This window comes from Trachypithecus francoisi, unplaced genomic scaffold (assembly GCF_009764315.1).
Source record: "Trachypithecus francoisi isolate TF-2019V2 unplaced genomic scaffold, Tfra_2.0 Lachesis_group4, whole genome shotgun sequence".
In the NCBI taxonomy this organism is placed as follows: domain Eukaryota; kingdom Metazoa; phylum Chordata; class Mammalia; order Primates; family Cercopithecidae; genus Trachypithecus; species Trachypithecus francoisi.
The window spans coordinates 30,747,998-30,763,022 of record NW_022681469.1 but is presented as its reverse complement, the minus strand read 5'-3'; positions in this window follow the sequence as shown (position 1 = coordinate 30,763,022).

Sequence of the window (15,025 nt, the reverse complement as noted above, 5' to 3'; positions counted from 1 at the left end):
TCTTTATACCAGTGTGAAAATGGACTAATGCGGGGGGCGGAGCAAGATGGCCGAATAGGAACAGCTCCAGTCTCCAACTCCCAGCGCGAGCGACACAGAAGACCGGTGATTTCTGCATTTTCAACTGAGGTACTGGGGTCATCTCACTAGGGAGTGCCGGACAATCGGTGCTGGTCAGCTGCTGCAGCCTGACCAGCGAGAGCTGAAGCAGGGCGAGGCATCGCCTCACCTGGAAGCGCAAGGGGGAAGGAAATCCGTTTTCCTAGCCAGGGGAACTGAGACACACAACACCTGGAAAATCAGGTAACTCCCACCCCAATACTGCGCTTTAAGGAAACAGGCACACCAGGAGAATATATCCCACACCTGGCCGGGAGGGTCCCACGCCCACGGAGCCTCCCTCACTGCTAACACAGCAGTCTGCCCCGATCTATCCGCAAGGCAGCAGCGAGGCTGGGGGAGGGGCGCCCGCCATTGCTGAGGCTTAAATAGGTAAACAAAGCTGCTGGGAAGCTCGAACTGGGTGGAGCTCACAGCAGCTCAAGGAAGCCTGCCTGTCTCTGTAGACTCCACCTCTGGGGAGAGCGCACAGCTGAAGTCCAATAGGGGAAGCAGCGGGGGCCAGTGCAGACGCAAACGACTCTGTCTGACAGCTTTGGGGAGAGCAGTGGATCTCCCAACGTGGAGGTTGAGATCTGAGAACGGACAGACTGCCTGCTCAGGTGGGTCCCTGAGCCCTGAGTAGCCTAGCTGGCAGACATCCCCCACTAGGGGCAGTCTGACACCCCACACCTCACAGGGTGGAGTCACCCCTGAGAGGAACTTCCAAAGGAAGAATCAGACAGGTACACTCGCTGTTCAGCAATATTCTATCTTCAGCAACCTCTGCTGCTGATACCCAGGCAAACAGGGTCTGGAGTGGACCTCAAGCAATCTCCAACAGACCAACAGACAGTCCTTCTGACTGTCAGACGGAAAACTATCAAACAGGAAGGACACCTATACCAAAACTCCATCAGTACGTCACCATCATCAAAGACCAGAGACAGATAAAACCACAAAGATGGGGAAGAAGCAGGGCAGAAAAGCTGGAAATTCAAAAAATAAGAGCGCATCTCCCCCTGCAAAGGAGCGCAACCCATCGCCAGCAACGGATCAAAGCTGGTCAGAGAATGACTTTGACGAGATGAGAGAAGAAGGCTTCAGTCCATCAAACTTCTCAGAGCTAAAGGAGGAATTACGTACCCAGCGCAAAGAAACTAAAAATCTTGAAAAAAGAGTGGAAGAATTGACAGCTAGACTAATTAATGCAGAGAAGATCATAAACGAAATGACAGAGATGAAAACCATGACACAAGAAATACGTGACAAATGCACAAGCTTCAGTAACCGACTCGATCAACTGGAAGAAAGAGTATCAGCGATTGAGGATCAAATGAATGAAATGAAGCGAGAAGAGAACCAAAAGAAAAAAGAAGAAAAAGAAATGAACAAAGCCTGCAAGAAGTATGGGATTATGTAAAAAGACCAAATCTACGTCTGATTGGGGTGCCTGAAAGTGAGGGGGAAAATGGAACCAAGTTGGAAAACACTCTTCAGGATATCATCCAGGAGAACTTCCCCAACCTAGTAGGGCAGGTCAACATTCAAATTCAGGAAATACAGAGAACGTCACAAAGATACTCCTCCAGAAGAGCAACTCCAAGACACATAATTGCCAGATTCACCAAAGTTGAAATGAAGGAAAAAATCTTAAGGGCAGCCAGAGAGAAAGGTCGCGTTACCCACAAAGGGAAGCCCATCAGACTAACAGCAGATCTCTCGGCAGAAACTCTACAAGCCAGAAGAGAGTGGGGGCCAATATTCAACATTCTTAAAGAAAAGAATTTTAAACTCAGAATTTCATATCCAGCCAAACTAAGTTTCATCAGTGAAGGAGAAATAAAATCCTTTACAGATAAGCAAATGCTTAGAGATTTTGTCACCACCAGGCCTGCCTTACAAGAGACCCTGAAGGAAGCACTAAACATGGAAAGGAACAACCAGTACCAGCCATTGCAAAAACATGCCAAAATGTAAAGACCATCGAGGCTAGGAAGAAACTGCATCAACTAACGAGCAAAATAACCAGTTAATATCATAATGACAGGATCAAGTTCACACATAACAATATTAACCTTAAATGTAAATGGACTAAATGCTCCAATTAAAAGACACAGACTGGCAAACTGGATAAAGAGTCAAGACCATCAGTCTGCTGTATTCAGGAGACCCATCTCACATGCAGAGACATACATAGGCTCAAAATAAAGGGATGGAGGAAGATCTACCAAGGAATGGAGAACAAAAAAAAGCAGGGGTTGCAATCGTAGTCTCTGATAAAACAGACTTTAAACCATCAAAGATCAAAAGAGACAAAGAAGGCCATTACATAATGGTAAAGGGATCAATTCAACAGGAAGAGCTAACTCTCCTAAATATATATGCACCCAATACAGGAGCATCCAGATTCATAAAGCAAGTCCTTAGAGACCTACAAAGAGACTTAGACTCCCATACAATAATAATGGGAGACTTCAACACTCCACTGTCAACATTAGACAGATCAACGAGACAGAAAGTTAACAAGGATATCCAGGAATTGAAACCATCTCTGCACCAAGCGGACCTAATAGACATCTATAGAACTCTCCACCCCAAATCAACAGAATATACATTCTTCTCAGCACCACATCGCACTTATTCCAAAATTGACCACATAATTGGAAGTAAGCACTCCTCAGCAAATGTCAAGAACAGAAATTATAACAAACTGTCTCTCAGACCACAGTGCAATCAAACTAGAACTCAGGACTAAGAAACTCAATCAAAACCGCTCAACTACATGGAAACTGAACAACCTGCTCCTGAATGACTACTGGGTACATAACGAAATGAAAGCAGAAATAAAGATGTTCTTTGAAACCAATGAGAACAAAGATACAACATACCAGAACCTCTGGGACACTTTTAAAGCAGTGTGTAGAGGGAAATTTATAGCACTAAATGCCCACAAGAGAAAGCAGGAAAGATCTAAAATTGACACTCTAACATCACAATTAAAAGAACTAGAGAGGCAAGAGCAAACACATTCAAAAGCTAGCAGAAGGCAAGAAATAACTAAGGTCAGAGCAGAACTGAAGGAGATAGAGACACAAAAAACTCTCCAAAAAATCAATGAATCCAGGAGTTGGTTTTTTGAAAAGATCAACAAAATTGACAGACCACTAGCAAGACTAATAAAGAAGAAAAGAGAGAGGAATCAAATAGACGCAATAAAAAATGATAAAGGGGATATCACCACTGACCCCACAGAAATACAAACAACCATCAGAGAATACTATAAATGCCTCTACGCAAATCAACTAGAAAATCTAGAAGAAATGGATAATTTCCTGGACACTTACACTCTTCCAAGACTAAACCAGGAAGAAGTTGAATCCCTGAATAGACCAATAGCAGGCTCTGAAATCGAGGCAACAATTAATAGCCTACCCACCAAAAAAAGGCCAGGACCAGAAGGATTCACAGCTGAATTCTACCAGAGGTACAAGGAGGAGCTGGTACCATTCCTTCTGAAACTATTCCAATCAATAGAAAAAGAGGGAATCCTCCCTAACTTATTTTATGAGGCCAACATCATCCTGATAACAAAGCCTGGCAGAGACACAACAAAAAAAGAGAATTTTAGACCAATATCCCTGTTGAACATCGATGCAAAAATTCTCAATAAAATACTGGCAAACCAGATTCAGCAGCACATCAAAAAGCTTATCCACCATGATCAAGTGGGCTTCATCCCTGGGATGCAAGGCTGGTTCAACATTCGCAAATCAATAAACGTAATCCAGCATATAAACAGAACCAAAGACAAGAACCACATGATTATCTCAATAGATGCAGAAAAGGCTTTTGACAAAATTCAACAGCCCTTTATGCTAAAAACGCTCAATAAATTCGGTATTGATGGAACGTACCTCAAAATAATAAGAGCTATTTATGACAAACCCACAGCTAATATCATACTGAATGGGCAAAAACTGGAAAAATTCCTTTGAAAACTGGCACAAGACAGGGATGCCCTCTCTCACCACTCCTATTCAACATAGTGTTGGAAGTTCTGGCCAGGGCAATCAGGCAAGAGAAAGAAATCAAGGGTATCCAGTTAGGAAAAGAAGAAGTCAAATTGTCCCTGTTTGCAGATGACATGATTGTATATTTAGAAAATCCCATCGTCTCAGCCCAAAATCTCCTTAAGCTGATAAGCAACTTCAGCAAAGTCTCAGGATACAAAATTAATGTGCAAAAATCACAAGCATTCTCATACACCAGTAACAGACAAGCAGAGAGCCAAATCAGGAATGAACTTCCATTCACAATTGCTTCAAAGAGAATAAAATACCTAGGAATCCAGCTTACAAGGGATGTAAAGGACCTCTTCAAGGAGAACTACAAACCACTGCTCAGTGAAATCAAAGAGAACACAAACAAATGGAAGAACATACCATGCTCATGGATAGGAAGAATCAATATCGTGAAAATGGCCATACTGCCCAAGGTATTTATAGATTCAATGCCATCCCCATCAAGCTACCAATGACTTTCTTCACAGAATTGGAAAAAACTGCTTTAAAGTTCATATGGAACCAAAAAAGAGCTCGCATTGCCAAGACAATCCTAAGTCAAAAGGACAAAGCTGGAGGCATCACGCTACCTGACTTCAAACTATACTACAAGGCTACAGTAACCAAAACAGCATGGTACTGGTACCACAACAGAGATATAGACCAATGGAACAGAACAGAGTCCTCAGAAATAATACCACACATCTACAGCCATCTGATCTTTGACAAACCTGAGAGAAACAAGAAATGGGGAAAGGATTCCCTATTTAATAAATGGTGCTGGGAAAATTGGCTAGCCATAAGTAGAAAGCTGAAACTGGATCCTTTCCTTACCCCTTATACGAAGATAATTCAAGATGGATTAGAGACTTAAATGTTAGACCTAATACCATAAAAACCCTAGAAGAAAATCTAGGTAGTACCATTCAGGACATAGGCATGGGCAAGGACTTCATGTCTAAAACACCAAAAGCAACGGCAGCAAAAGCCAAAATTGACAAATGGGATCTCATTAAACTAAAGAGCTTTTGCACAGCAAAAGAAACTACCATCAGAGTGAACAGGCAACCTATAGAATGGGAGAAAATTTTTGCAACCTACTCATCTGACAAAGGGCTAATATCCAGAATCTACAAAGAACTCAAACAAATGTACAAGAAAAAAACAAACAACCCCATCAAAAAGTGGGGAAAGGATATGAACAGACATTTCTCAAAAGAAGACATTCATACAGCCAACAGACACATGAAAAAATGCTCATCATCACTCGCCATCAGAGAAATGCAAATCAAAACCACAATGAGATACCATCTCACACCAGTTAGAATGGCAATCATTAAGAAGTCAGGAAACAACAGGTGCTGGAGAGGATGTGGAGAAATAGGAACACTTTTACACTGTTGGTGGGATTGTAAACTAGTTCAACCATTATGGAAAACAGTATGGCAATTCCTCAAGGATCTAGAACTAGATGTACCATATGACTCAGCCATCCCACTACTGGGTATATACCCAAAGGATTATAAATTATTCTACTACAAAGACACATGCACACGTATGTTTATTGCGGCACTATTCACAATAGCAAAGACTTGGAATCAACCCAAATGTCCATCTGTGACAGACTGCATTAAGAAAATGTGGCACATATACACCATGGAATACTATGCAGCCATAAAAAAGGATGAGTTTGCATCCTTTGTAGGAACATGGATGCAGCTGGAAACCATCATTCTTAGCAAACTATCACAAGAACAGAAAACCAAACACCGCATGTTCTCACTCATAGCTGGGAACTGAACAATGAGATCACTTGGACTCGGGAAGGGGAACATCACACACTGGGGCCTATCATGGGGAGGGGGGAGGAGGGAGGGATTGCATTGGGGAGTTTACATGATATAAATGATGAATTGATGGGTGCTGACGAGTTGATGGGTGCAGCACACCAACAAGGCACAAATATACATATGTAACAAACCTGCACGTTATGCACATGTACCTAGAACTTAAAGTATATAAAAAAAAAAAAAAAAAAAAAGAAAATGGACTAATGCATCTCCCTGAGACAAATACCCAAATTTTTCCTGTCTGACCCAAAGTGCAGTGCATGTGTGTGTGCACGTGTGTGCACTCGCATTCTGGCAGCTTCAACCAATCTCCAGTCAGGGGTCTCTGGGTCTTTCCCTCCAGAATCCACCTCCTCTGGTCCTGAAGTTCCTTCTGGTACTGGGAAACATCCCAGGATATGTTTCTAACTGTGTTGACTCAACTTGCCCTTTCAATATCTAGATTCAAGTCTTCTCTTATTTCAGGAAATTTTTTTCAATTATATTTTAAATATCTTTTTCAGTTTCATTGTTTTGGTTTTCTCCTCTGGGGATTATAATTATGCAACGATGCAATGTTTGCCTATCTTATACATCTGTCATTTTCTCTCTAGTTTAAAAAACCACTTTATTTGTTTTATTTTCTCATTTAAGGGTGTCTGTTCTCCTTTGCATTCTTTTGCCCTTGAGTCTTAAGTTCTGAAATGATTCTTGTCATTTCTATTATGGGAACTGGAAGTGGAATTTACATTTTAACAGGATCATTCTGGCTGCTGTGTGGCGAATGGAGCATTTGGGAGCAAGAGAGGAACCAAGGAGGCCGGGTAGGAGACTCTTACAGATGCCCTAAGAAAACTTGGTGGCTTGGACTGGAGGGTAATGATGAATATTGTGAGAAGTAGCGATTTAGGGATGTGTTTCGAAGGTGTGACTGCAAGACTATGCCATTGAATTAGATATAAGGTTTAGAGAGAGAAATCAAGCAATTGGGACACTAGATGGAAGAAGCTGTCATTTTCTTTAATGGGAAGCATTGAGGAAGTAGGAGCTTTGAGAGAAAAAGTGGAGTTTGGTTTTGGATATGTTAACTTTGGGTTTCCTATTAGACATGCAGTTAGAGAAGGCAACTGGATGTTGGAGTCTGGAGGCAGGGTGGAGATTAGGGCTGGAGATAATTTAGAAGTCCTCAGCATATGATATTTAAAGTCTCCGGACTGGAAGAGATCACTTAGAAAGTGAGGGAGGACAGAGAGGAGAAGAAGTCTGAGCGTGAGTCCTGGAGCCTTTCAGCACCTCGAAGTTATGAAGATGAGGAGGATCCAGCACAGAAGACTTAAAAGCAACAGCCAGCAGAGTAGACACAGCAGCGGAGGGTAGACAGCTGCACCCAGGGCTGCTGCAGGACAAAGAGGCAGGACCGGGAGAAGGGGCTGTGGGAAAGTGGTTGGTGAACTTGTATTGTTTCCTGATTTGAGAGGATTCAAGAAAAAAATGAACCTTCCCCTTCTGCCTCCCCTCCCCTCCCCTCCCCTTCCCTTCCCTCCTTCCCCCTTTTCTCCCTGAATTATTCAGTCCAAAAGCCATTGGGTAGGGCTGGTTCAGGTGGGTACCTATGGCTAGGAGTTGGGTGGGGCAGCCTGGTACTGGATGTTGGAGTGTGAGTGGGTAAAGAGGGCATCCGTGTGTTTGTGTGTGCTGGTAGCATCAGTAGATTGGTCACAGATGGAGATTGGTCAAAAAAGCTAGTATAGTGAGGATAGTGGGGTTTGTGCTTCTCACTGGTGAGAAAAAAAGAGTTATAAATACCAAAAGTGGAAAATTAGAAAGAATCCTATGATGTTCAACTGGAATTGGACCCGGCAGTATAAACTAATGGCTACACACACACAGACACAGACACACACACACACATACACACACACGGAGAGATGATTGATAGATAGATAGATAGATAGATAGATAGATGATAGATAGATAGAGAAATCGAGATGAAAATCTGTGGAGAGAGAGAAATTTTCTCACTGTCCACTCAGAGGGCCTGGGAGCAGCACCATCCAATGCAAGGAGCATGCTGAACACTCAGATCTTGGCCCCTAAACACCACTGCCCCTTAAAAGGAACCAGGTTCCTGGAGAAATGGCTGATTCCGAGGCTAAACCAGAAACAGTACAAGATAAGTCTGGAATATCTTGTACCAGAAAGTAGGGAAGGGTTCAGGGACATAGAGAGCCAGAGCGCCTGAATGGGCTCTCATAGGGCTCTCACATGCCAAATGTGGGAATATTTTAGCATCAAATTAAATAACAATAACAGATTATAACCCAGTAAATAAAGTGGAATCCATGAGCCTATACTGAGAGAAGCAGGGGCAGGGAGAGAGAGACAGAGAAAGAGAGACACACAATGACAAAGCTTTTTCTTATAATAGAATGCCAACTAATAAATATAGAAGAAACAATGAAATTAGAAAAGTTGGCAGCCCTCATAGTAATAACTTACTCAGCCAAGAAACATCAATGGATTCTAAAACTAGTAAGTGGAAATTTGAAGAATAACAGGATATTACAGAGCTTCAAAATACTTATTGATTACCACAGGGAGAGAGGCTTTCAGTGGTGAAACCTGGCAATCGATACCTCAATCAACTAATCAAGGCTAACAACGTCACTACTGGACAAATTGAAATCACGTACACCTGCCAGGACTCAATGAGGAACACCAGCATCACTTCTGTGATACTCCTGCCAGAGACGCATCGCCTGAATTGGGTTCACTCTACAAAATACCTGGCCTGTAATCTTGAAAAATATCAAGATCATGAAATTCAAGGAAAAACTGAGGGACTGTTCTAGACCGAAGGAAACGTGATGTGAAAACTAAGCAAAACATTATGATCTTGGATTGGGTCCTTTTGGTAGCAAAGACATTATTGAGAAAATTGGTGAAACTTGATTGGCAGTGCAAATTAGGTGGCAGAGATGTAGCTATGTTAATTTCCTCAGTTTGCTAGTGTATTGTAGGAGAATGTCCTTATTTGTAGCAAATGTGCATTAAAGTATTCTCAAGTGATAGGGCAACATGTCAGCAACCTATTCTCAAATAGTACAAGGAAAAGAACGTTTTTAATACTGTTCTTGCACCTTTTCAAGTTTAAAATATTTTAAAATGAAAAGAATAAAACAAAAAAACAAATACACAAAAAAAGATGGATGAGGAAGCCCAGAGACAATTCCAGGAATCGGGTTGGCTGGGTTTCTTCAAATGCCAGTGAGATGAGAAATAAAAAGGCAGGATGGATGGGGAGGGGCTGATGTAGACTAACAAGATTCATACAAGCATACATCCCTATTCCAACAAACCAGCCCTGGAAAGACATTTTAAAGATAATCAGGGAAATCTGAATATGAACTGGCTATGAGATAATACCAAGTTATTCTTGCTAAATTCTAAGTGTGAAAAAGCCATTATGATTATGTAAAAACACGTGGGGGTATTTTTCAGATTCATATTGAAGCACGTGGGAATAAAAGGACATGAGGTCTGGCATTGGCTTTAAAATACTTGACAGAAAAGGGAGAGACACAACAAATAGAGAAAGACCTTTAATAATTATTGAATCCGGATTATAAGTGTTGTGTTAGTCAGCTCAGGCTGTTGGAGTGACTTTAAAATTTCTCAGTGTGCAGATTGGAAGTCCAGGATCAAGGTGCCAGCAGATTTGTTTTCTCCTGAGGTGTGTCCACTTCAGGACAGCCTCCTGGCTGGGACCTTACAGTCATCCCTCAGTCTGTATTGTCTGTGGTCCTAATCTCTTTTTCTAAGGACACTAGTCCTATTGAATTGGGCCCACTCATATGACCTCATTTTACCTTAATTACCTCTTTGAACGCCCTGTCTCCAAATAAAGTCACATTCTTAGGTTCTGAGGGTAAGGACTTCAACATGAATTTTAGGGGCTACGGTTTAACCTATAACAGGTGTGTGGGGGTTATTATAGTCTCTCATTTTGATGAATATTTTTCATAATAAAGGTTTTCATAATAGGCCAGGCACAGTGGCTCACACCTGTAATCCCAGCACTTTGGGAGGCCGAGGAGGGCAGATCACCTGAGGTCAGGAGTTCGAGACCAGCCTGACCAACATGGTGAAACCCCATCTATAGTAAAAATACACACAGACACACACACACACAGGCACACACACACACTAGCCAGGCGTGGCGGTGGGTGCCTGTAGTCCCACCTACTCAGGAGGCTGAGGCAGGAGAATCACTTAAGCCTAGGAGACGGAGGTTGCAGTGAGCCAAGAGCATGCCATTGCACTCCAGCCTGGGAGACAGAGCAAGACTCTGTCTCAAAAAAAAAAAAAAAAAAAAAAAAAAAAAAATTGTAATAAAAATAAATGCAGAAAGAGTAAGTTGAGACAGCCACCGTAGACAGCTCTTTTGAGGAGTTTTGCTGCAGAAAACATCAGAGAACTGGGATCATGCCTGGAGGTGAATGGAATATGGAGACAAGGGAGTTTTTTTTTCTTTTAAAACGGTTGTTATTGAGGCAGATGAGTATGCTAATAAGGAGAATCCAGGACAGAGAAAATAAGTATGCACAATGAAAGAGAGGGAATAATAGCAGGTGGAAGTCCTTAGTTGGCAAGAGAGCATGGGGTATGGGTAAAAAAATGGAGGTGCCACCTGTCTCTGCTAGCGGCTCTGTCGAGGCGGCTGTGAGAGTGAGGAAATTCTCTTCCAACCAATGAGGTTCCTCAGTGAAAAAGGAAGGAAGGGCATTCCAGGTCTATATTTTATCATTAAAAAAAAAAGAGAGAGACAGGAGCAAGGGCATCTGTCAGTGAAGAGTGAGGGAGTGCCAGAGATTTTAGGAGAGGAGAGAAGATGAGAAATGCTCAAGGAGGAAGATGTGGAGAGTGAACTGAACGCAGAAGCAATGCCAGAAATCAGCCGGCCCCTTTGGAGGGCTGCCTTCATGAAATTAAAGGAGTGCCAGGCAGGGCGCCTCATGCCTGTAATCCCAGCACTTTTGGAGGCCGAGGCGAGCGGATTACCTGAGATCAGGAGTTTGAGACCAGCCTGGCCAACAAGGCGAAACCCGGTCTCTACTAAAAGTACAAAAATTAGCCAGGCGTGGTGGTGGGCGTCTGTAATCCCAACTACTCAGGAGGCTGAGGCAGGAGAATCGCTTGAACCCAGGAAGTAGAGGTTGCAGTGAGCTGAGATCGGGCCATTGCACTCCACCCAGGTGACAAGAGCGAAACTCCGTCTCAAAAAAAAAAAAAAAAAAAGAAGTGCTGACAGCTCTCTTCAGTGGCTTAGGAGGGTGTGGAAGACGCGAAGCTCTGGATTTAATCAAAGATGGAGTTTGGTTAGGAAAATACAATGAAAGGGCGGGACACCGACAGTGAAGGATGTATGCAAGGGAATGATTAGAAACATATGGGTCAGAACACCAGAGGGAGCTTGATGAAAATAAGGAGGTGGTGGTGGTCGAGTGGGATGGTTGAAATGTAAACTTTGGAGGGATGTGGGAATTAAGGACAACGTCTGCGATATGACAGTGGAGTGGCTACGGCGCGGGGGTGGAAATCACTGGAGAAGAGGCCAGGGATCAAGGGGTGGAAGAGCTGGATGGATTGTCTACGTGAATTTCAGAGCCTGTTATTTTGACAGGCACCTTTCTAATTTTCTAAATTCTTGTGCCCCTTTCAAAAGCATTCTGTTCTTGTTTTGTGGGTATACAATTTTCTGAATCTAAGGATATTAGAGTCTCTCTCTCTCTCTCTCTACACACAGACACACACACTTTTGATTTTCAAATCATCTTTTTCTTTGGAGTTGACTACACTCCTGGTTTATCTAGATCATTCTCGTTTGATGAAACACCGTGGTGAAAATCCTCCTACCTAGAGCTTCGCCCTCATCACTGTTATCCACGAGGTGAGTCTTTAAAGGCCAGGTGATGGCCCTTTTCCCTCTCCTGGGAAATCACGCCGGCGCTGATCCTCCTAGGAGAGGGGAGAGGGGAGATAATATGAATGAGACCTTGAAAGCAGAAGCCTCACTTTAGGGTTATATTTGGAAAAGCCCGTCTTCAGCAGCCACAAAAGCTCCCCCTGGGACCTCCTCAAGCCAGGAGCAGGCTGTGAAAGGTTTCCCTGGAATGCGGGGTCTGGGTGCACCCCACCCCCGTTTCCATCTCCCGCCTGCACCGCCTGGAGCCCCGGAGGAGTTCCCAGGGACCTGGAAACAGCGGCGGGAGCGCGGAAGGGACGAGCTGGGGGTCTAGGTCAAAAGAAGGATGAAGGGGCGAGGCTTCTAGAGCGTGGGAAGGGGTCCAAAGGACCGAGCCGGGTGGAAGGCTTGGCCAGGACCCCGCCTGCTCCCCGGGAGCTAGCGGGAGTCTCCGCTTGCTTCCCGCTAGGGCGGCGCCGCGCAGTGCCCGGAGCTCCCACGAGGGGGCGCGCTAGCTCGGCGGCGGCTGCGCCGCGGCGGGAGCCGGAGGCTGCGGGCACAAAGAGCCGCGGGGCGGACCTTGGGGGCGCCCGCGTTCCCTGTCCCGTGGGTTCCCAGCAAACCGCAGACATAGGAGGGGTGGGCTTTGCCTCTGAAGCACAGCAGGCCCCTAAGTTTTCACGGACTGAATGCATGAGTTGTGTACACCCTGCCGCACCGAGATGTTAGAGGTTTCCCAAGTTACGCCCCCGCAGGCCCTCTGACACTGACATATTAAAAGAAGCCCGGAGGAAGAGGGCGACGCACGCGGGTGGCTTTAGGCCATCTATTTGGGTAAAAATGACAGAAGGGGCATGGTGCGGTGGGGAGGAAGCGGGTCCTCCGGCCCTAGCTTCCGATTCTGGCCCGAGGCTCAGCTAGGATGGCCCCAGACCCCAGAGAACGTCCTACCCTGTGCCCGTTTCCACTCCTACCTCCCGTCCCCGAGTTCCGGGCTAAGGAGCACGACTTGGCCAGAGAAAACGTGAGACGGCGCCGGGACAGGGACCCTCCTCCCGCAGCGCACATCCCACCCTCCTTGCTCAGACACTGCTCTGGCTGCTTGTGCTTCTAGGAGGCGCCACTGCGGAAGTCAGCCGTAGGAGGGGTGGGCTTTGCCTCTGAAGCACAGCAGGCCCTTATCAAGTTTTAGCGGACTGAATGCATGAGCTATGTACGCCCTGCCGCACCACGACTTTAGGACCCCCTTCTCCAGCTCCAGGGGGAGCTGGTTAGGACCCCCTTCTCCTTAACCAGCCCCCCTCCTCTGTGGTGATGACAGTGACAACCCCAGGTTCAAATTCCTGTTAACCACCTGAGGGAACTCTCCAGGGCCCCCTTTCTCACCAGTTATACGGAGTCACGGGACTAACTAAGGCACCTGTCACAGGAATCGTTATGAGGGTTAAATGAGCGGCTCGAGGCAGCTGGAAAGGGAGAATTCTGTCTGGAAAAGGAGGCAGCTGGGCCTGGGACATCGGCCTGGGACACGGGGCTCCCCTGAACCATGTAAGAATTGGCCTTACCTGGCCCGTCTAGTGGAGGCTCAGCTAGAGGGATACGCTCTCAGCTGGTAACAATGGCGGCTGCCAGTTTTCTGTTTGCATAAGAGGTGGGCACCAGCCCTTTGAGCGGCCTTCATTGCCTCATAGAGAGTTGGAGAGTTGCACGTGCCGTGGCCCATAAACGTCAGCCATGAGTAAACATCACACAGAACCCTGCGCTTAGAGGCCCCTCCTCTGGGTTCTTGCAAACTTATTGGTCAACTAATAGGTCCCTGGCACATGCCAAATGCTACACAGTTGCAGGAATTCCTGACTCACCTTTCTTTCTGCGTTTCGTGCTCTTCCCCAGATAGCTGCATGGCTCTATCACTTCCTTCCAGTCTCTGCTCAAATGAACCCCTACCCCTGCAAACCTTGTCTCCTTATTCTGCTTTATTTTTTCCATAGCACGTATTACCACCTGCCAAATTGATTTATTTATTGTTTATCCTTCCCCATTAATATTTAAACCCCACAAAGGCAGGGACAATGATTTATTTAAAAATCTAGTTCTAGATTAGGGGTCCTGGAAGTACCAGCTGTAGACGATAACAGCAAAAAATGCCAAAGAGAGAGATGGACATAGAAAGAAAGAGAAAAAAGCCTAAACAAACGATTGAAACCTCCCACTGAAAATTATAAAATACATGAGGAATTCTAATGCTAAGAAAGACAAAATCTACAATCAGAAGATGAATTCACTGCAGATGACATTAATTTTATAGAATAGTTTGACAAATATTGTAAATAAATGTGTTTGAGGAGCTCAAGGAAATGACTGAAGGAACAACTTCTATTAAATAAAAAAAAATAACAAGACATTCAAATAGGCAGAAATGAACCAGGAAGTGGATATCTTAGAAATAAAATAAGTATTGGCTGTTGAAAAAAAAGTTATAGGATGAATTCCAAAATAGAACCAAAGAGTATATTAGTAAACTTGAAGATGGTAAAAAAAGAATTAGCTTAGAATGCAGCACAGTCTGATGAAGAGACTAAAATAAGAACAAATTAAGACACATGAATGATTGATTAAAATAGACTCTGATGTATGAAAATAGGAATCTCGGAAGAAGAGAATGGAGAAATAATATTTGGAACAATAAAGCTAAGAATTTCCTGGATTGAAAAGGATATGAATTATTTGATTATAAGTGCACTTAAGGTGCCAAGCAAGGTAAATAAAAATAAGTCTACACCTAAGCACATTGTCTGCAACTGCAGAACATAAAGGATAACAAGACAATAGTGGAAGATATCAACAAGAAAAGATAAAATCCACCTAAAGGTATGTCTATTAGACTGTCGGCCTACTCCTCATAAGCAATGGAATAATATCTTTAAAGCCCTGAGTTTATGTGCAGCTAAATTATCATTCAGGAACAAAGGCGAAATAGAGATATTTTCAGACATACAAAGACTAAGAGGATCTACCTCCCACAGAGGTTCACTACAAGAAGAAGTAATTCAGCAAGAAGAGAAATG